The sequence below is a fragment of the Lynx rufus genome, unplaced genomic scaffold, assembly GCF_022079265.1.
Source record: "Lynx rufus isolate CCGP_SWC_20201006 ecotype Redwood Valley unplaced genomic scaffold, mLynRuf1.p SCAF_21, whole genome shotgun sequence".
Lineage (NCBI taxonomy): Eukaryota > Metazoa > Chordata > Mammalia > Carnivora > Felidae > Lynx > Lynx rufus.
This window is the reverse complement of record NW_025814836.1, coordinates 19,806,558-19,830,304: the sequence shown is the minus strand read 5'-3', so window position 1 is coordinate 19,830,304 and position 23,747 is coordinate 19,806,558. Positions and strand designations below refer to the sequence as shown.

The window sequence follows — 23,747 nt, the reverse complement described above, 5'->3', positions numbered from 1 at the left end:
TTCCATCTCATTTCACAAAGGATTTGAGGTACTTAGAATAATGCATAATATAAGTAAATTCCAAACATAAAAATAAAGAGCCAAGACAATGTCATTTAGAATAGGAGATCGAGACCAGAAAGAAAAAGCATAAATATAGAGGCATTATGAACCTACACAGTTAAAATGTTTAACTGAAAGTTTGCCCCTGTGTTTCATAGGAGCTAAAATAAAAATGGAAACATCTTTGGCTACATGATCCACATAGTCTTTAAAGAAAAATTATACCAAATTATTAGGGGAAGAACATATGACTATAGAATACTCTGTATGGCAGATGAAACAACATAAGGCTAGTAAATCTCCCTTTATAACTCTAGCTCAGAAACTAAGCAAAAGTCAGTTCAGTGTGAAACCAACTGTATCTATTTCCTTTATATGATTACCCTAAAATAAGTCATTCCCTTTTTCTTACAGCAGTTAGTTATTAATCAGCATCTCCCAAGAATCATTCTGAGTCATAGACTCTTAGCACTGAAGGAGACATTATAAAGTTAATCTATTTCAACCTCCAATTCAAAGCTAGAATATTATACACTATCCCAAAGATGCTCCTACAGTGGCTAACCACTGCTTGCAGGCACTGAATAGCAAGATGTCCACTACTTTCTCAAGATAGTCTGCTTCCTTGCCATAGTTCTTGCTACTACCAAATTCATCCTTATATGACATTCAACAATGGGCCATAGTTCTCCTGCCTAAAGAACAACAAAATCTAAGTTGGATTTTTATATTTAAATTCCATTAACATGTCTATAAGTCATCTCCACATAATATCTTAGTATAAATAGTGCCATGTTTAAAATGACCCCATTGTTTATGAGAATAGTCAGAGCAGTATTCCAAACAGTGGGAGGCATACACATGAAAATGAAAACTGTAAAAAACTTACCATTAACTCTGGCAAAAATCATTAAGGATACTACCTCTGCCCCAGATGGAATATAGATCAGTCTCACTTGTTGACATGAATAGTAATGTACAGTCACACTGCTCTACGTTTTTTGTGGGCCAGGCATGGTGGCATTTGTATCATTGCTAATACTTTTTTTCTACTTGGATCAAATAGGCAAGATAGAACAGCCAAACCTCACATTAAAGGCTACTTAGATTTACAGTGTTGATCCCCATAGCTTCTGGGATTTGTACTCTTAGTAGTTGGGGCTCTTGAGTCCAAAGCATCTTACAGGAATTATTTATTGTTGTTTGTGTCAGAGTGGTAATAACACTGATCCATCGCATTTCATTCAGAGTTTTTAATACTTTTGCCCAGATGTTCCCTCAACAGCACATCACCATGATGGTATAATAATAAAAAGGTCAAGAAGATCTCACAATACAGTTGATGTTGGTGACAATCCTGGAGAAGTGAAGAGATGGAGTTTGAGCCTTCTCTGAATTGGTCAATCTCCCGCAAGCAAGAGAGTGACCAAAACCGGCCAAGAGATTAAATATACAGACAATGGCAAGACCATATATGACAATATATGGTCTGATCCACATAAGACACCTAAAACGCAAAACCATAACTTCTGCAGCAATCATCCAAAATGGTCAAAACTGGGTCAACAATGGCCAACGTCCACTGTCTCTCTCATCCAGCTAGAGAAAGACAAATATTCTCCCCAAACCAATCATATATGTTTCCCTGCTTCTGTTTACCCATTTCCCCTGTGACAACAACCTCCAATCGGCAGGCTTCCTCTTTTCTCACTGTGAAGCTTTCCAACTAGATGACTGCCTCTGAGTCTATGTAAAACATAGGTGACGGTGGCTTATTCCCTTGCCAGAGTAAGCGCCGAATAATTAACCTCTCTGTTCTCATTTGGGTGTTCTGCATTCATTTCCACCAAACATAAATATTTCAAGAGTACAGTTAAAGTATCATGTTGAGCTCTATTATATAGGAACTGTATGCTTAGGAGTTTAATGGCTTGATGACATGAGATGAGTCTTATCCTTCCAATAATACTGGTAACCTGGCTCTGTGGTTGGCATATGATGAGAAAAAACTTTGATTTTCAGAATTTTCCCATTCCTGTGATGCAATTGTTCTTACCATGACCGATTTCAAGTTATCATTGGTTTAACAGCCAGCCTGTAAAATTTCTGAATATTTAACAATCAGTTTTAACAAGCTGACATGAATAGCTTCAGCACGTCACTGACATTTCTTTTTCCCCGGTTTTAACACTGTGCCTAACAAAAAGTAAATTCTCAAAATCATATAAATAGAAAATGTTAGATATATGGATATAGGTATAGATATAAATATAGATATGTGATAGATGGATGGTTGAATGGATGGAGAGATAGACACGTGGTAGATAGATTCATCTTATTTTAGAAAATGAGAACAACCTGTCCAAATCATTCACTCAGTGTGAATTAATAGAATGTCTACCATGTGTCAGTTAGGCGCACGATATAATATATTAGTGAACCAAACGAAGATCTTGGCTTTTGAGAAGATTAAATTTTAACAGGAGTACCAACAATAAATAATACATGTAACAAATAAGTAAATTGTGTAATACCAGAAGGTGATGAGTGATATGGGAAAATGAAAAGGAAAGCTGGGCAAATGCAACTGGGAACTCTGAGGGTAAGGAGCATTTACAGATTTCAACAGGATGGTCAAGCAAGGCTGCAGCAGAAGGGGAGAGCTGAGTGAGGGCTTAAAGGTATGAGTCACCCACCTATAGATCTCCGCAAAAAGAGGGAGTGCTAATGCAAAAGAGGGGTGCAATCCCACTCTAAGGTGGGAGTGCACCAGGAATTTCTAAGGAATTTTAAAGAAACCAGTGTGTGGGGGCGCCTGGGTGGCGCAGTCGGTTAAGCGTCCGACTTCAGCCAGGTCACGATCTCGCAGTCTGTGAGTTCGAGCCCCGCGTCAGGCTCTGGGCTGATGGCTCGGAGCCTGGAGCCTGTTTCCGATTCTGTGTCTCCCTCTCTCTCTGCCCCTCCCCCGTTCATGCTGTGTTTCTCTCTGTCCCAAAAATAAATAAAAAACGTTGGAAAAAAAAAAAAAGAAACCAGTGTGTGGAACAGTGAATGAGGAGACAACACACCAGGAGGCAGATCATGGAGGGAATTATAAATTGTTCTAAGGGTTTGGGATTTTATATTCTCAGTAAATTGGAGAAACCGTGCAGTGTGGTGTTTTTAAAATTTTTTTATGCTTGTTTATCTATTTTGAGAAAGAGAGAGTTTGCACATGTGTGTGAGTGGGGGAGGGGCAGAGAGAGAGAGGGAGAGAGAGAATCCCAAGCAGCCTCCTCACTGTCAGCACAGAGCCCAACATGGGGCTCGATCCCATGCACCATGAGATCAGGACCTGAGCAGAAACCAAGAGTTGGTCGCTTAAACAACTGATCCACCCAGGCGCCCCAACTTTGCAGTGTTTTGAGAAGAGGAATGCCATAAGTGGACCTATGCTTTAAAAGGATCTTTCTGGGGCCCCTGGGTGGCGCAGTCGGTTGAGCGTCCGACTTCAGCCAGGTCACGATCTCGCGCTCCGTGAGTTCGAGCCCCGCGTCGGGCTCTGTGCTGACTGCTCAGAGCCTGGAGCCTGTTTCCGATTCTGTGTCTCCCTCTCTCTCTGCCCCTCCCCCGTTCATGCTCTGTCTCTCTCTGTCCCAAAAATAAATAAACGTTGAAAAAAAAAAAATTAAAAGGATCTTTCTGGGGCCCCTGGGTGGCTCAGTCAGTTGTGCTTCTGACTCTTGATTTTGGCTCAGGTCATGATCCTAGAATCGTGGGATTGAGCCATGCTGAGTGTGGAGCCTTCAGATTGTTTCTCTCTCTCTCTCTCTCTTTTGTACCCCTCTCCCCCAGCTCATTCTCTCTCTCTCAAATAAATTTTAAAAATATATAAATAAATAAATGAAATGATCCTTCTAGGAATATTTTGAGACAAGTTTTGTGTAGGAAATTATCAAGCTTGACATTAGCAAGGTTGTTGCTGTCATTGGGGTAAAGAAGGCCTCAGCAGAGTGGGGGGTTAAAAACTAAGTGTGAGTACACAAGTAGAGAAATCAGATAAATAAGTTGCCGTATACGCACAAAATGAAATGCCCTAAAGTACTCTTGTGTATTTATTAATATAGAAATATGTTGCAATATATTGTTGAGTTTGAAAAATTAGATTTTACTTCGTTATGCTTCTGATAATGAAGGAGCAGTGTGTATCATACTAACCTGCCCCAAGATTATAAATTTCAATATTAGAATACACACACACACACACACACACGTGTGTGTGTGTGTGTGTGTGTATATACATATATACACATGTATATATATATATGTATATATACATATACATACACACACACATTTGAAAGTACATGAAAGTGACCAAAGCCTAATATCATTATAAAAAAGCATTTCCACAAATAAAATCCAGGTTTAGATGATTACATTGGTGAATTTTATGAAATATTTGAAGAATTAATAACATTTATATTCTCTAACCTGTTTAATGAAATAGGAGAAAGAACATTTTCTACCACATTTTATGTGACCACCATTATACTGTGTACAAAACTTAAAGACAATAAAAAAAATAATATTAAAAACAAATATACCTCAAAAACATAAATGCAAAAATCTGTAACAAAGTATCTTCACAATGACTCTGGAAGCATATACAAAGAAAATTAATCACAAACAAGTAGCGGTTTATTATACCAGGAATGCAAGGTTGGTTTATCACTGAAAAAAGCAATGTCGCATAAGATGAATAATTGTGAAAGCATCACACTAAGCAAAACAAGCAGCAATAAAAGCCCATATTTTATGAAAATAGAAATGAGAAATATAATTGACCTGCAGTGGCAGGTTGCAGGTGCCATAGTGCCTGACCCCAGGCAAATGAATTCTATGTGTTTGCATGCTCAGGCTTTCTAAAAATATTGAAAAGACAAAAACAACACACCCCGACAATCTCTGCCATAACTTCCCCCAAGCAGGACACAAAAGGCAGGCTTGTCCTCTGTAGCTACTGCTGCCAGTTTTCTTCTCCTGGGATATGTCTCTTTGTTTGGGACAGCAGGACTCTTATTGGATGCATCCTCTTCAGACAGCAGTAACTGGAAAAGCCCCACTGCATCAGTCTTTGGTAACACCTTTAAGAGACCAAGGCCCCTAAAGCTCAGACTCTTTCATCACCTTCACTGAAGGCATGGACTATGTTCCAAATCAAGTGAGTAGTCATCTCTAGCTCCCTCTGACTTCAAATATCACAATATTCTTTTAATGCACACTTTTAAAATTCTCTTCATAAACTTAATTTTCTCCCTAAATGTAAACTTACTAATTGTGGCAATTAAACATAAGAATTACTGAGGTCTTTAAATGAGTTACTATTTAGAATCACTGACTATAGTGCCAAGAACATACATGTTATTTATTAGTAACACTTTTCATATAAATACATGTATATACCAGTTACTTGTTTCAGGAAAAGGATTGTGGCTAAAGACAGTTCTGGCTTTCTAGTGACTCCTGAGGACCTGTGAAATAGTTAGAAGCTTCCTATGGGCTGTAACTCTCATACTGGGATTTTTTTACCCCAATGGCCCCCACTTTGGGGTTAACCCAGGGCAGGCACAGGTCCCCATATAGCAGCATCTTCTCTGCTCCTGGTGACTTTCTGAGGCTGTCATTGGTAATGGCTTTGATAAGCATGCCCTTTTCTCTTTTGAACCCAAACTTTTTTTCTGAGACCTGAGATTCCCTGAATTGTTGTGCTTTCAAGAAAATCTTTAGGAAAGGCATAGCATGTCTGTTTTCAGAAAGGGTACACACCTCTCACTGCCCTAAACCTCTCCATGACCAACTGAATAACATTTCCAGGAGGGCAGCTTCTACGCCTTTTCATATGCTGTTTTTTCCCCACAACATGCTCTCTCCTCAATCTCTGCCTATAAAATAAGGCCATTTCCCCCAAACCCTAGCTAATACCACCCCCTCCGTGAAGGCTTTTTGCATTTCTCTTCCTAGCAGCCAAGTGTAACATCTTCCTCTGAACAAGGAGAGCATGCTACCATACGAGCTATTTGCGACTCCGATGGCATCGGCCACACTGTGCAGTTGCCTTGGAAAAGCCTTCTAGCTCTTCCAGAGGAGGCAAAAAGCACAGAGGTCAGAGCAAAGGTTGAGGGTGGCCCAACCAAGTTTGAATGCCTGATTCCTTACTTTGTTCCTACGTGACCTTTGACAGATGATTCAACCTCTTTGCACCGAGGTTTCCTCTTCTGTGGGAAAAAGATACAAATAATACCTACTCATAAGGTGGTGGTTAAGATGATATAAGACCATGCTGGAGCGTGCTCAGTGAAGTGGTAGGAGAGAGCAGTCGGAAGCAGACTCCAGGAGGGAGTCTGATTGGGCTCAGATCCCAGTTCTTTCAACTTACTCTCTGTGTGACTGTGGGACATGTTACCTAATTATTCTCTGCTCTAATTCCCGTATCCTAAGAGGTAGCAACTACCTTATAGGTTTATATAGACAGTTAATCTAACACATGCGAAGGTAAGAGCTCTAACAAGTATGATGAGTTATTATGAGGTCAAGTACTTAAATAACATTACTTGTTATTATTCACAGTCATGAATACTTAGGGGGTGACTCTTAAGTTTCCCTGCCTAGATAACTTAGAAGTAAAGGGTTAGGAGGAAGAGACAAAGAGAGAGAGAGAGAGACAGAGAGAGAGAGAGAGAGAGAGAGAGAGAGACAGAGAGAGACAGACAGACAGACAGACAGAGAGGGAGAGAGAGAGCACAAAAGACAGAGATTTAATATCCTTTCCCCTTCTTTCTGATTAGATTTTGTCAGGAGCTATCTCTCAGATACAAATGTTCTTTCCCATGAAGTTGAACCCAAATCCATTGGTGTTCTTCAGTGCACAGGGTGTGCTGACAAGACTGTGTCCAAATAGACACTGAGCATTACAAAAGCCCTTTCCAGGGTGACGGTAGAGTTATGTGGAACACAGCTAGGTATTCTCAGTCACTTTATTCAGTGCCACCCGCTGTCACAGCTATCGTAGAACTTCAGAGTTTCTACTTCTCACCAGGGTCTTGAATTCATTAACCACTCCTTCCCACCTGCCCTGAAACCAACTGATGGATTTCACACCTAGTCTCCAGTCTTTGTGAAAGTTAAGTAACAAAATGTTGAAAGAATTAGCCTCCCAAAGCAAACAATGTGCTTTTAGGAAATCAGTTCCTGGACTCCTTGATTTTTTTTTTTCTCTTCCCATTTGTTTATGTTATGTTTAAAAAAAAAAAGTGATGTGCATATTTTCAGACTTGAAACCTATTGGCTTTTCATTCTTTTCTATTCATTCTTGGTTTGAGCCACTTTCCTCCTATCTTCTGATTCCATCATACCCCAGCTTGCTTCCAATCTTGAAACTTTAGGGCATTAGCACAAACAAAATCTCCAGTCTTGGTCTGTAAAGATTATTTTCTTTTCTCCTTAGAGACAACAGTAGCCCATTTTGTTTACATTCCCCAACTAATAGCACCACAGTGTTTCTTTGAAAACATTTTCAAAACATTGTTGTGATTTTTTAACTTGAGGAATCACAAAAGACTAGGGTTTGGAAAATCATGTAGACATGAAGCCTATTTGTCTAGCTCAGGCATGGTCCAGTAATTTTATGATTGGAGAATGACTTGGATATAATCCAAGTCAGTCTTCTGATTTTTTTTAATGTTTACTTATTTATTTTGAGAGAGAGACAGAGAGAGAGCAAGTGGGGGGGGGGTAGAGAGAGAGGGAGAAGGAGAATCCCAAGCAGGCTCCTTGCTGCCAGCACAGAGGCCAATGTATTACTCCATCTCATGAACCATGAGACCATGACCTGAGCCGAAATCAATAGTCAGATGTTTAACTGACTGAGCCACCCGGGTGCCTCACAGTTGAGGAAACCAAGATGCAAAGAGGGGCCTTGGGAAAGAAAACATCTGTAGTAAGGCATGATTCTCAAGAACGGTGGTTCTGATCCATATGGGGACAACTGACCATGTCTGGATATATTTTTGTTATCATGACTAGCGAGGTGTTACTGGCATCTGATGGTGGCCAGGGACTGAAAACACTCTACAACACAAGGGACAGCCCCCATAATCAAGAATTACTCAGCCCCAAAATGATAGTAGTACCAAGTTTGAGAAAGTCTGAGCTAGAGAAATCATCCTTGCTTTAGTAATCATTTTAATGCCTCATGCCAGTGTATATTTATCATTATTGCATATGAACCTGGTAATCCAAATTAAACTCGTATCCTGAATCCTTAAAGGAGTCTTTGGAGTTCCATTTTCCAGAAGAAAACTTGCCTTGGTAATCTCTTTAATGTTTTGCAACTGAAATTACCAAGGTCTTATCTCTGCACCAATGCTGATCCAGTGAGGAAGTATCTCTATCACGGAGATTTGGGAGAGAGGAAGGTTTCAGTTCTAGGTTATATTACGGGGTTGATTGTGAACAGCTGTACTCAACCCATTCATGGGTAACTGAGGAGTACCTTAAGGAATGTGAGGACACAAAAATTGATTTGTTATGATAATTGGCAGTGATTTTCAGTGGTAAATGAGATTTCAAATGAATGACACAATGATGATCCAATTTGGAAGTCAACCTGATGGTTGTTTCAATGGTTTCTTTTAGGATACCATTTCACAAAAGCTAAAAACTAAATTGACAAAAAAACCCATGAATTCCTTTCTATGACAATATATGAAATAAGAAAACTTATATGAAACATTGGCACTAGATCTTCCCATTAACTGATCTGGGGGAAAAATTAGTAAGAAGGAATAATCAAAATCAAGAGATGCCAGAGTTTGAGAAATACATTTAAAATAAAAGTAGCCATTCTATTTGTATCTTGTCTTCCTTCGTATGCTGAGTGGTTCTCTCATTTAGTAAGTGTGCTATGTATATGGTTAAACTAATAAGCCCAAGTGGAAATGCAACTTCTCAACATTATGAGAAAGGGGTCAAGGCCAAGTCCAAACTCAGTTGGGGTGAATGATATCTTGCAAGATCAAGTTCCATGTTTTCAGAAGCACTTTAACCTAAAATTCCCCTTTGGAACTCTAACCTATTAGTTGAAAATATTGGTGGTGAGTGGGGAAAAATTATACATAAACAACTTACACCCATAGTTTGCATAAAACAGACAAAAGTTTGGAAGCAACCTAAATGTCTAACAATTTTAAGTAAATTGCAGTGTGATAAATGCAATATTGGGGGAAAACTGTTCAGAGTGTAGAGTCTTCAGAGAAAGATGGAAAACCCTTAAGCTGTAAAGTTAACTAAAAATGAATAATATAAAAAAAGGAATAATCTACAAATATAGGTACTGATTGATGACAATTCTAGAAAAGATGTACATATGGCCAAAGTCTAGAAAGCAACATCAAAATGACAAAAACAATGGTAGACATAGGTATACTTCTGGGCCTTACTGTTTTTATTTTTTTCTCTTGATTTTACTGTATTATGGTTAGAAAAATATATATGTTTATAACATATTATGTATATTATATGTGTATACAAATGGCCAAGTTTGTATAGTAAAGTTTGACCCAGAACCCCTTTCTTCAGTCAAGACAGCATTAGGAAGTTGACAGCAATAAGGACATCTATAATAAGCATTTTGGAGTGCACAAATGAAATAAGCTTGAGAATTTAAATTAGTCTGCAAGCTAGATAAGGTCAATTGTGTTGAAGTAATGAGTGTGTGTTAGAAAGTCCCTCATAAGGGTAACGTAGCAACTTCACATTCTCCTCCATTAATGTTCTGATTACAGAATCAAGAATTTCACAGAAAGAACTGGCCATAGAGTGTATCTACTAAGCCAAACTGAGTGTTTTGTGTCTTCAGTAACACCCAAAGAAGTAGTCAGTTTCCCTGCCTGTGTTTCACTTCCTGATGCATATAATCACCCTTTCTCTCTCACACATGCCCACAAGACGATTTCCCTTACATTTCTTATCTTGAATCCAGTCCTAAAATCTGGAAGTCACCTGAGTTTTTCCGCACTTCTCCATCCCCCACCACACCATCCAGCCCTTTACCAGACCCAGTGAGTTCCAACCTTCTGAATCCCTCTTGAAGGTGTTTGTCTCTCTCATTTGCTTCCAAATGCCTCTGCCCTCCTTCCAAACATGGCCTCCCTGTCTCTAGTCCCTTTCAGCACACAACTGTTAAAAAACAGATAAGACCCCATCACATCTCTCCTTTAATCATATGGATGGACACCTAGTATCTTTGAAAATAAACTCCATGGGGCGCCTGGGTGGCGCAGTCGGTTAAGCGTCCGACTTCAGCCAGGTCACGATCTCGCGGTCCGTGAGTTCGAGCCCCGCGTCGGGCTCTGGGCTGATGGCTCAGAGCCTGGAGCCTGCTTCCGATTCTGTGTCTCCCTCTCTCTCTGCCACTCCCCCGTTCATGCTCTGTCTCTCTCTGTCCCAAAAATAAATAAACGTTGAAAAAAAAAAAATTTAAAAAAAAAAGAAAATAAACTCCATCCTCCTTAGGATGGCTCAAAAGGCACTTTTTACCCGACCATTGCATACTTTTAGCACAGTTCTCGAAAATCGAGTCCTGTTGCTGATGGAACACATTTTTTTTTTCAGTGCAATTACACAGAGTTGGAGAAGACAGAATATCAGCTTTCTCATTCTAAGCAATTATGATAATTTTAATGTAGTCCAATATCACATTCACATTTGTAACGTACTTCACATTTTAATCATATTACATTACCAGTAAGTAAAACCTCTAAATATTTTTTTATAAACCATCTTCTACTTGAGCGATGTTTTGTTTTAACCAAAAGTAGGAATCCCCAATTACCCATATGAAGTCTTTCTTTTGATACTTTCCAGGATTCCATTTTGCTAAGATCGTTTTAGACACAAATTTTGCCATGTAACACAATAGCTGCTTGCCCGAGCTCTGTGACGCCCGAAATTTTCATCAACGTGAGGCAACCTGCCGTAACATAGGATTTTGTGTGTTCCGATTCTAATTAGAATGGTTTAAATTCAAATCCCACTACTGACAAGTTGTCAAGCATTAAGGAATAGCATTTAAGGGGTGGCACCTGGCTGGTTCAGTCAGTGAAACACTGGACTCTTGATCTCAGGGTTGGGAGTTTGAGCCCCGTGTTGGGTGTACAGATTATTTAAAAATAAAAAAAACTCAAAAAAAAAAAAAAAGAAAGAAAGGTCCCTTAAATTTTCTCCATCTCAGCTTTCACATCAGTAGACTGAGTGTAACAATATATAAGCGATGATGACAATGAAGATGAGGATTAGCTGGTATTTGGTGTGAGATGCTCTCCCAAGTGCTTTGCATACAAGCATATGCTGAGGGGGGTAAACTCATTATCCCCATTTTTCTGATGACTACACTGTTAAAAAGACTAAATAATTTTCCCTAAATATTGGCCATAAACGATGGAGCTAGTGGACAGAAGTGCTAAAGACCAGGTGAGTGCAATTATCTTGTGCCTTCTGTCTGAGGCATCCATTGTTCAAACAGACAACTGTGTATTTCACTGACCCTTGGGTGATGGGAGTTAAGGTCATGTCTCCTTGTTCACCATGAACAGGCAATGGCATCTTTGTACATGTATCTTCATGCACTTCTGGACTTACATTTCTAGAAGTGGGAATTTTAGGATGAAGGGTTATGAATATTTTAGTTGCATACTGTCACTTTGTTGCTCTAACTTTATATTTTAAAAAATAAAAGACTTTTCTTGGTAATTGTATAATTTTAAGTAAATTGCAGTGTGATAAATGCAATATTGGGGGAAAACTGTTCAAAGTGTAGAGTCTTCAGAGAAAGATGGAAAACCCTTAAGCTGTAAAGTTAACTAAAAATGAATAATATAAAAAAAGGAATAATCTACAAATATTTTAGTTGCATACTGTCACTTTGTTGCTCTAACTTTAGATTTTAATCTTAGGCACCTCCTCAGATTCCCTTGGTGATGCCAACTCCTGGACCCCCAGGGGTGAGCCTTGCCTTGGGTGCCACCAATTCTGCTGGGCTCCTCACATTTCCACATACTGGGGCTGACCAGTTGGCATCCTTGGGAGGACTTCCTTCATTGCTGCTATTCTAGAACCAGGTCCACCAGCCTTCCATCCTGAGTTTCTGGCCCCATCTACCATTTCTGGACTTAGATGAATGGCTACAAAAAGGTCCCAATGGTGCCACCTGGACATATGGATTCACTTCTCTGGAGACACATTTTGACTAATGGGAACCAGGAAGGGGGGCATGCATAGCTGGCAGATAAGTCTTTCTTCCATCTCAACACCTCATCCCAGAAATGGCTCTGCACATAGCCTTATCCAGACACATGTCACATAGCTGAGCAAGCCCACCCAACTGCTTTGACCAGCCCAATAATCAGCCACACTTCTCACTGTTTTCTGTGCCATCCCAGGCTCACTTTTTTTTTTTAATCTTTCACTTCCATTTCCCCTCACACTTGATCTGTGGTGGTTTTCTGGCTCACCTGAGATAATAGTTTATGAAAGTGTTTTATGAGTTATAAACCACTAGGCAAAGGGTATTTTCCTACTATGATTTTTGTTGTCTTCAGGAATACTTGGGGGGTAGAGCCAGACATTCAATTCATAAAATAATCAAGATTACCATTATTTAACTTTCATTACTCAGTACCAGTTTAAGGAGGATTTGGAAACATTTCTGATCTTTCAATTCTGTGTCTGCCTTCAGGGAGGTGTGGTTCACTATAAGCTCCATAGAAACACCTGCGGTAGGTTCCTGTGTGTTCCTAGGGAGGGAATGCAGGAAGAAGGGATAGGAGAACACACTTGCATGCTCCAGTGTACTCAAATTCAGCATAATATGCATCCCCAATGTGGAATTACAGGGTGCAATTTAAAAATATGAAATGAAGGGCACCTGGGTGGCACAGTCAGCTAAGCATTTGACTCTTGATTTCAGCTCAGGTCATCATCTCATAGTTCATGAGTCCAAGGCTCATCATCAGGCTCTGTGCTGACAGTGTGGAGCCTGCTTGGGATTCTCTGTCTCCCTCCCTCTTTACCCATGCCCTGCCCCCAACCTGCGTTTCTATCTGTCTCTCAAAATAAATAAATTAACTTTAAAAAAAAAACTTTAAGGAAAAAAATAAGAACTATGAAATGAGCCAGAAGTAGCATGAAAGCAAATGAGGATGAAAGAAAAATCAAGAACTCCCTGACCTTAGCCGACTTTCAAACAAGTGTCTTTTCCTTTGTCAGGTGAATTACCTTTTCCAATTTCACACAAAAAAAGTAATTTGTGGATAATTCATATTCAACTCAACCAACAGTTAGCAAAGCCCTAAATTATCTCCTTCTGTGTTCTATTATAACACCCAGTTGTTTTCATACTACTCTCTGCTGTTATTGCTGACTTAATTAACTGCCTTTCTGGCTGGACTATAAACCCTGAGAGAGTAGGAAGCTGTCAATTCCACTCCGTCATATTCTTGGCACCTAACATATTGTCTGGATTTTTTTTTAATGTTTACTGAATGATGAATGAAAGAAAGAATGAATTAAGATGAATTGACCATGTGCCTGGTCTTTGCTAAGTGTTTTTAGATTTCTGTAAACATCCCCAGTCACAAACTTCAGCGTGAAACAGAGTAGATGCCTAACAAATACATGTTAACTAATCAATGAAGAAAGGATGTATAAATGTATATAAAAATATCTAATGCCTACCTCCTAATACCATGGTTCAAAATATTCTAAAATGTTCTTTTCTCATTTACATTCAGGGAATACAGGCTTATAAAGATAATTACTGCTTAGTTTTTAAAAAGAGAAATCTTGGAGGCCACTCCTTTGGAGGGAACACCTGGTAGAGAATTTAAAAATTGGCTGGAGGAAAGGATCACCTTTCACAGTCATGGTCTGGGGTCCACTCTAGTTCACAGAGAATATATCCTGCGGATTACTCTCAAGAGTGGGACACTGCTTTCTCAGCTCCTGTGTTAGAAGAAGCTACTCCAAGGAACTCGGTCACGTAGAAAAAACCAAAGAAATGCATCTCAGGTTTGGCCTGTCCTTTTCCCCTATGATACAAGCTACATAAAACCCCGGATTAAATTAATCCTTCCTTTGGTTTTATATCCTTTCCTTTAGGGTATTTGGTTGATTGCACTTACATTGATCACATGGGGAGAGTGAGATTTACAGAGATAAACCATCTTTTCTTCTTCTTGGTCCTTTGAAGCCACATTATTTTTAAAGGATCAGAGGTCATTTGAGGCTCACTGGATGATCCCAAGGGCCAGATTCTATCCTTACTTTTGAAACAATGAACCATTTTCTACAATGGGCATTTAAAATTCACAGCTCCCAAGGCATTAGTAATCCCAGGAAAGACCCCTGCTGGCAACCTTATTAGCATCTCTGCCTCTTGATTTTTATTTAATTCCTTTTAATATTCTATCATAATGCTGACATACATTATGGAATTGAGGGCTAGAGGATGAGGACAATATTTCACTACATCATTAAGCCTACAGTGAGTTAATAAATGGCTCAGACTGTGTTTTGAGATCATACACAATGAGGCTTAAAAAAAAAAAAAAAGAACACCAAGGCAACACTTGTTGAATCACAGTTAATAAGAACAAAAAGGGCATAGACGTGAATGGTTCAAATAGTGGCTAATACTAAAATGATAGATTAGAGCTGTGTTTCACATTTGTATTTACAAAGGAATGAAGTGGCATTCTGATGGCCAAACGGACTTTTGGAAAGTTGTCCTTCTCTTTTCAAAGCCCTAGAGTGGAGAAGGTGAGAGCATATGGGGGGGGGGGGTGGTGGTGGCTAGGGGGACAAGAAGAGACTCATCTAGCATTAAAATGTTGGCACAGATCACAGTATGTCTCATATTGAGGGCCACCTTCAATATTTAAATCCCACTCATAAACAGCAGCTCATTCCAGTTCACAAAAATTTGGGGAACAATGTCCTTGCCCCAGTAGAAAAGGAAGAACTCCCCAATTTCCCTTTGGTGAGCCCTAATCCTTTGTCACCTCCCTGCTGACCAAGGCTGCTCTGAATCAGTGCTTCTCAGACTTTCCTAGGGACACGGGTCACCTGAGGATCTTGTTAAAACGTAGATCCTGCTGCAGTCAGTGGGGCCTGAGACTCTCTTTGTTTCTAACAAACCCTCAGTCGGAAAGACCACCTGTGAGAAGCATCATCCTGAAAAGATTAGTGTCCTAATCTTTTAGTCATCACACAAGATTTGGATGGAAGTAACTCCAATCTACACTTAATGAGATACATCATGGTTCTTGTGCTAAGTGATAAGCAGGCAGAAGGAGTCAGCGAGTGACAGACTCCTGGATGATTTTCACAAAGTCAAGTCAAACGCTTCTAGAGCTGACCTAAGAGCAGAGACCAAGGGGCGCCTGGGTGGCTGAGACAGTTAAGTGTCTGACTTCAGCTCAGGGCATGATATCACGGTTCATGAGTTCAAGCTCTGCATGCCCTGCTTTGGGCTCTCTGCTGTCAGCACAGAGCCTGCTTTGGATCCTCTGCCCCACCCCCTTTCCCTGCTTGCCCTCTCTCTATCAAAAATAAATAAACATTAAACTTTTTTTTTTTAAGAGAGCAGAAACCAAGAAGCTGTAAAGGGCTTCTAGACATCTTTGATTCAGTAAACTAAGTCATGAGCTCTTAATTATTTGGGGGTCATCCACTCTTCTAACAATGTCTTAAAAACTATAGATTTTCTCCCCAGAAAGATGTATACATAGACCAAAAAACACTTTTGTATGTAATTACATTTGTTCCTATACTCTTTTGTTCTATAGCCAATTTAAGAAATCTTGACCTGGGGATGCCCCAGGAGCTAGAAAAACAAACAGAAACATTTTAAACTCTCATTGGGATATCGATAGTTTTTCCATACAACTCTTGTGAGAGAACTAGGCCAATCATCTAAAAGCACAAATGAAACACACACACACATACACACACACTACACAAGGGTAGGGAAGGCAGAGAATTTGAGACTTTATGACAAAAGCCATGGAAGATCACCTATAGCCCAAAGGAGACCAGAAGCGAGCAAACAAAAACAGAAACTGCAAAAACTAGTAACCTGCCCCATTTCTCAGTCACTGGCCTCTGGGTCACCAGAATTTGAATCTTCAGGGGCACTTAATAAAATGCAGATTTCTGGGCCATACCCCAGGTCACATGGATACGTTGTGCAAACATCTGCATCATATAAGATCCCTAGGTAATTCCTATGCTCATTAAAGTTTGAGAAATCCTATTCCTCAGGTTACATTAGTGAAATTAACAGGATCCCCCCACCCTCCCAATTCAGAGCTTAAAAAGAGTCATATTCTAATTTGAGGCTGCCCATACGATAAGGAAATGGGTTCCAAGAGAATAGTGATCCAAAATATATTCTTGAGTTGTGCTCATAATTGGAATAGACTTTTAAATTCAAGTATGTTTCCTGTCCCGACCTCTACTCCTTGCTCTTTCTTTCCCTTCCCCTAGACTCAGGCTCACAAATTCCCCTTCTCTTTTCTAGGACCTCGCATGCAAATTGGCTATAATATGGGCTAGATTGTGTAGGAAGTTTGATAGAATAAAAGGCAGAGGAAATGTCAAGGTAATATACACAGAAGTTTCTTTGATGTAACTAAATCTATAAATATTGCTATATGGATATCGGTCTTTATAAAAGCCAAAATCTATGGCTATTTTGAGGTTTCTTTCTAGGCTTTGACCATGTGTACATCTTTTCTAGAATTGTAATCAATCAGTACCTATATTTGTGGCAACCCTGGCTGCCTATTAAAGTTAATAAAAATCACAGAGACCTGATGTCTAACCTCAATGGTTGTACTTAAGAAAGTATGAATAAGACAATTATGGCTGAGGGTTGGAGTCTAAGTATCAGTACTTAAGATGAAAAAGAAAACCATCATTAAAAATTTTTACATACAGTCAATAAGAATACAAACAATAAAAGGTATTGAGTGTTTAGTATGAAAATATTGATACACATTTTATAGGCAGTAGCTCATTCAGTCTTTACAACATTTCTATAACTAGGAACTGTGAGGAACATCACCGTTACAACCAAAAGTCATAGAAAACAGGTCACTGTCTCGAGGTCATGGCTGCTAAATGCAGAGCTCTCCTTGGAACTCTGGTACAAGTGCCCACACTACACGATAAACTACACCTCCCACATGAAGCTGTCATTCAAAACTGCTGGTATGGACATCCGTACAACTGTGTACATATGTGTGATACACACACATGCATGGCAGAGAGAGAATATATGTGTAGACCCTGGTAGAGAGGTGATTCTATGGCTTAGGACACTTGGGGGGAAAAGAGATGTCCTCAAATAAAGACTCAATGAGTTGTTGAGAGCAATCATTCCTTAATGGGAAAAATGTGAAAAGGAGAGGAGCCTTCAGGAAGTGAAGTGAGTATGGAAAGCAACATAGGAGGTTGACTAATACAAACTTAAGCTGATGTTTTACTAAAGACGAGCTGTGCTCTTCCCATTTTCCCTGCCTGATAGACAGCTACCAATACCTAGGTATTGTATTCCTCCAATTCCTCTTTGTTTACTCTGGAAAGATAAAAAAACAAAACAGCTCAGGATAAGATGGGGGGATGTGAAGGGTAGAACAGATCTCCTGACATTAGCTAATTGGTGCTAAAAGCAAAATACTTTCTCCCTAGAAAATTGGATCTACTCAGAAGGTGCCATAGAAGGTTTTTGGGGGTTTCAGAATCAAGCGAGAGCACCCTGATCTAGATGATCTAGAAGCTCCTTAGATACCCAGCGAAGGCAACCCTTTTCAAGCATGATTTTGGCAGAGACCATGTCCAATTTTCAGTTCTAATTACATTTTCCTATTATACATGAGAAACTTGTTGCTGCAGATCTATTTGGTGACAGCCAAAAGCAGAAGCTAGTTCTCCTGTTTCCAAAGCCCAGGGATACTTTGACCGATGACATCCTATGAAGCAAAAGGCATGAGGGTAAAAGCAAAGATTCCAGTGCCAGACCTGTCTGCGTTCAAACCCTGATTCTAAAACATACTAGCTATGTGTGTGATATTGACCAAGTTACTTAGCCTCTCTAAATGTCTCCATTTGGAAAATAAGGACGATGATGGTAATGATAATAAAACCAACTTTGCAGTATTTTGTCACATGGTAGCAAAGATGGAATAATTTAATATATGAAAAAGGCTTGACAAAGAGTAAGTACCATAAATGTGTTTATTACCATTATCACTGCTTTACGGTACTATATATTATAATCCTCAAGCAGCGCTAATCAGCATTCATCATACACGGAATGTCCTTCAAATTTGGATTCCAAGATGTTCCAAGAAAATCTGAAACTTCTTATTCTCTTGTTCAGGAGGTACAGTGAAAACAAGACTGACTAGAATTTGTTTGAAGCTTCACAGCATAGAAATAAGAAGAAAGAAATAAAAACTTCTTTCTGGTTCTTGGATCTGTATATTCTGTACCTCCTTGCCTGACCCAGTGTACCAGGTTGAATGGCATCCCCCCCCCAAATTCATTTCCTTCTCAGAACCTCAGAATGTGACCAGATTTGGAACTAGGGTTGTTGCAGGTGTAATTAGTTAAGATGAGGTCATACTAGAGTATGCTGGACCCTACATCCAATATGACTGGTGTCCTTAAAAGAAGAAACCAATAATGTATAAGTTGTTGAATCACTATATTGTACACCTGATACTAATATAACATTGTGTGTCAACTAAACTTCAATAAGAAATAAAAATAATAATAAGTAATTTAAGTGAGGGAAAGATAACACAGAGACAGAGGCATACAAGCAGAGAAGGCCATACAAAGATAAAGGTAGAGATTGGAGTGATATGTCTACGAGCCAGCAAAAAACGGAAGCTACGAGAAAGGCATGGGACAGAGTCTCCTCTGGAGCTTTAGAGAGAACATAGTATTGTCGGCACCTTGATTTCAGGCTTCTAGTCTCCAACGCTGTGCAAGAATAAATTTATGGAGATATGGAGATAAATTTATGGATAAATTTATGGAGATTTGGGATGGCAGCCACAGGAAACTAATACACCCAGCATCCCTTCTGGACCACAATGGAGGTAGAGCAGCAGTGCAAGAGTCCCTGCACTGAGCTGTGGTCTCCCAATCTGTGTGGGGTTATGTCCTAAAACAGCTAATGATGCAGAGTGTGAACTGGAGGACACTGGGAGCCCTGCAAGCCAAGTGAGATGACTTAATTTTTCATATGAAGTTCATCCCTCTCAAGCCATCTTCAATAGCCAAGCACTTAGTTGCAATGTTTTTGTTTCCTGATCTCAGGGTTTTTGTTTGTTTGGGTTTTTTTTTTTTTTGAAATACAGTAGTAAGTTGTTTTGCAGAAGGACTTTTGGGGAGCACTCACCAGCACAACACCTGTGAGTGGTGAAAAAAGCAGAAGTGGTCAGAGTGGGAAGCTGAATCACAGTGCAATTGTGACAGAGGCCCCAGCCAATCCTACAGAGAGTTCTGGAGCTGAAATGGCCCTTTGGAGTGTTCCCAACTGGGGCTGCGAGGCCAGGCCTTTGTACCCACACTCAGAACAGCTATTGGATGCAAGCTGCTCACACTAAGAAGCCAAAGCTTTGATCAAGGCTACTTCTATCAGCTGCAGACAATTTCTGGTGATGAACACAGCTGTGAGCAGCCAGGAAAATGAGTACCTTGGTCCAAAAGGGGATCTGGCAGGTGCATTGCAGCATCCCCCCTGTATACTGGTGGAAGTCCTTCCATTGAATCATCATTTTTTATTAGAATGTGGCCATGTGAGAGTGCACCTGGATTAGAATCTCCTTACTCTGAGAAAGAATCCATTAGGTGCTCTCAAATCATGTGTATAGTGACACATTCAAGAGGACTCAACATTTCATTCTTACACATTTCCCTCTCTCACCCACACATTTTCCATTACTATCCATTTCAATTACTCTAAAAATCTCCATTTCTGGGGCGCCTGGGTGGCTCCATTGGTTAAGCATCCAACTCTTGATTTTGGCTCAGGTCATGGTCTCACAGTTCTTGGGATCAAGGCCTGCATTGGGCTTTGTGTTGACAGCATGGGGCCTGCCTGGAATTCTCTCTGTTCATCTCACTCTGTCTCTCTCTCTCAATTAATGAATAAACTTTAAAAAATTAAAAAATTTAAATCTTCATTTGAAAGTGGCTTCTAGTCACACGTGACCATGGCAATTCCTTCTCTTTTTCTAGTGATCTATGGACAGAGAGGATAATCATCTGACTCTACATGGAAATCGCCATCCATTTGTTCACTTATTTTTCCATTCATTTGCCAATCATCACACATATTCAACATGTACTCTATGATAAACAAGGGATTGAGCATTACACAAATGAATTAGGTTGTACAAGTCCTTACCTGGCATGATAAGGAGCTGGACTTGCTCTGGACACAATGAAGGATTATGGGCAACACTGTGACTTGAATAGGTTTGGGTTACTGGAAAATCTTTCTGTTGGTGGCATAGCAAATGGATTGCTGGAGGGTCCATAGGACGCAGTGCGAAGTGAGGGGATTTAAATATCAGTTGAGTTACTCTTCAGACCTCAGGTGCTCACTCTGTCCTTCCTCTGATGAAGACCCGTTTTGCCCACAAGTCAGCAGCATTGCCGAAGGGCATGTGGACAGCCTGCTTGGGTGGCAGTGCTCACACTGTCCTAAGTTACAAGCAGCCGATGGGGCCCAGGCACATGTCTTTGAATGTGCAAACACACCATGTATGTAACCCCAGGCTGCAAATGCTAGGTGTGAAATACACAGCTATCCACACAGACTGGACACCTCTAAAACATGAGCCCTGAGAGTATGCCTGATTCCATTTTGACTTTTCCCCTCCATAGCCTCGATAGTTTTGGACCAGTCCCTAATAGTTAAAGTAAATCACTCAGTGGGTGAGACTCAGAGATTATAGATCTAAATGTATAACCTAGCAGTAGAGACTATATTCCAAAGACACAAATGCAAGAGAATTCTTTTTTTTTTAAATTAACCAACTATAGATTGGAAAATAGAAGAGAAAATACCATATTAGTAATAATTATTTGAAGGTAATAGCTTATGTTCTTTAATGCCGTTCCAACATAAATGTCATTGTAAGAAATGATATTTCATTTCCATACTAACAAATCAGGTACTTAGTGTGCTGGGGGAGAAATGATTGGAACTACTTTAAAGCTGCATTAACCAGAGAAACTGCAAAAATATTGATATTCTTATGAAGGAAGGAAGGAATGCCCCTCATGGGTGTATTTAAGTACCCTCCATCTTTTGGATAAATGGTAATGCTAAACAAAAAATGGAAAGATGACCTTAAAATAATAACCTCAGGACTCAACTGGGACTGAGTTTCTCAATGTACAAAAATCATTTGCAATATGTTCAGGATGGAAATTTCTATACTGCTTTATAGCTCATAGACTGCATTATATACCTCAAACAAAAATCACCAAAACTCCCAATTCTGGGCTGGCTTCCTTCCCTTGGGGTGTTCCCCCTACCCCTTTGTAAAATTATTCATCATCCTCTTACTCACTGTCTGCAATTTTGCTCAGTTATTCAACAGCATTTGTAAGGACAGAAAAACAAAGGGAAGGAGAAAACCAATCCATTCGGAGAGGTGTTTCATATAGAGGATGGGATTGTTAAAGCAAAACCAGGTCTGGCACCATTAGGGCTTCCTCTAGCCAATTCCTTCTCCATCCTTTCTTACAAAGATCTCATGCAAAGGCCACGTGGACAATTTCACAGAGGAAATGCTGAGCTGGTATGTGAAAGCCACCCCATTGGGCAACTCTGTCATTCCGTGTCATTTGTAACAGCCCATGTGTTTGTTACACGGAAGTTGGAGTGTTGGTAGGGGCCTGAATGTCTGAGTCATCTAGTTCTCAAACAGCAACTCCAGAGGTTTGAGTTTCTAGTTGATTTATCATGAATGGCACTGATACTTATCTGACTGGAAGCTGTTAGCCTGAATTGCTACTTGGAGAAACAAAGTCAATGAAAGTCACCACTCCAATAGATCTGTGAAGGATGCATGGAGTCCTCCTTTAAATAAGTGTCTGGCCCCTATCCATCAAAGGGCACACAACTAGAGGGATACAAGTCTATATCCTTAAGTCCTTAGAGTCAATAATACTCCAGGCTTATTTTTCCCAATCACACAGGTTTTGAATGCCAAGGGACTGAACATATTCCTGATGATACAACCTTCAAATGCACTCATGTCTACATTCTCTTTTGGCCTTTACAAAAACTCTTGTGCAGTAGGGAGGAAAGGAATCCTTATGAATATTAACATTTGATATATGAAACATACACAGGTTCGTAGAGGTATGTAGCTTACAACACTGCTGATAAGTGGGAAAGTGAGGTCTTGTGATGCCTAATCCCATGCCCCTCCAATGATCTCACTCTTCTTATTCTACATCGACATTAATTTGGGTAAACTGGATTAATTCAATCTAATAATTTATTAACTCAATAACTGAACAATTTATTTTGAGCAACTGTTTGGACTGATTGGCTATTTAACAGAATTAATAGGTTAGAACAGGTTGTTCAGTAGCCCTGTGTCAAAAAAAAAAAAAAAAAAAAAAGAAAAAAGTCTTTGGCCAGGTGGGAAGTTAGGTAATATTCATCACCTGTCACTCCCTGTCTTCTCTGAGAGCTACCAGATTTCCACAAGCACAGGACCATGTAGGAGCCAAGTGCTTCCTGGCTGTTCCAGGATAATATCAAAGCCAATGTAATGAGCTTTAATGTTGGTAAGGTCCAGGTATCCTTGGGATTGAATAGAAGACTGTCAGCTTGCCTAACAATTTTAAAAGAATCTACTACCATGGCATTGTCGCAATGTCCCTTATTTATGCTCCTCTAGTGGGGACAGGGAAGAGCAGCTAAAGCAGGCTGCCTTAGTAGCTATCCAGCTGCTCATGCAGTTAACAGAGCTGTAGGAAAAAAAAATGTGATTTATACGAGCCTTTCCCTTGACACTGGAGCATGAGTCCCAGATCCACTCATGTTGGGGAGATACATGTCATGAACACACTTCTGTGTGCTCTGGTGATAGCAGGGCAACAGAGAGCTGCTGATTTAGATAATCACATAAGATAGAGGCACACAATACACGGATGTAAAGGGCAATATCTATGCACCAACCTACACCCTTTATGATGCAAGGGGAACCAGTCGAGTTGTGCAAAAGGTTAACAAGAGATCCCCATGCATATAACAGCGCTAGGCCGAGGTTCCATAAAAGCTGGGGGTGCATGTCTGAGGAAGGCTCCCTGCCACTTGCTGGCCAGGGCACATGATTGAGAAACCAAACCAACGGGCACGTACAAATTGCTTCCAGGATAAACACAGATTGTGCTGCCAGTGAATGCAATCATTGATTAGTTCTGCAAGATCAGGTAGCGAGGCCAGACTACCTGGAGACTTCTTCCACGTTCAGGAGAGAAAGAAGAACTGAGAGGTCTTTAATAGTGCCCCCATTACAGTACATAGCTGCTGGACAGAAAGTATGCATATGCCGGAGCCTCAC

At 40.0% G+C, this 23,747-nt stretch overlaps 1 protein-coding gene across 2 annotated transcripts in view; it reads right to left on the bottom strand.

The window, feature by feature from the left end:
- AGBL1 (AGBL carboxypeptidase 1) overlaps positions 1 to 23,747 on the bottom strand; it is a 696,557-nt gene that overhangs the window by 299,936 nt on the left and 372,874 nt on the right. The gene's annotated exons all lie outside the window — the stretch shown is intronic.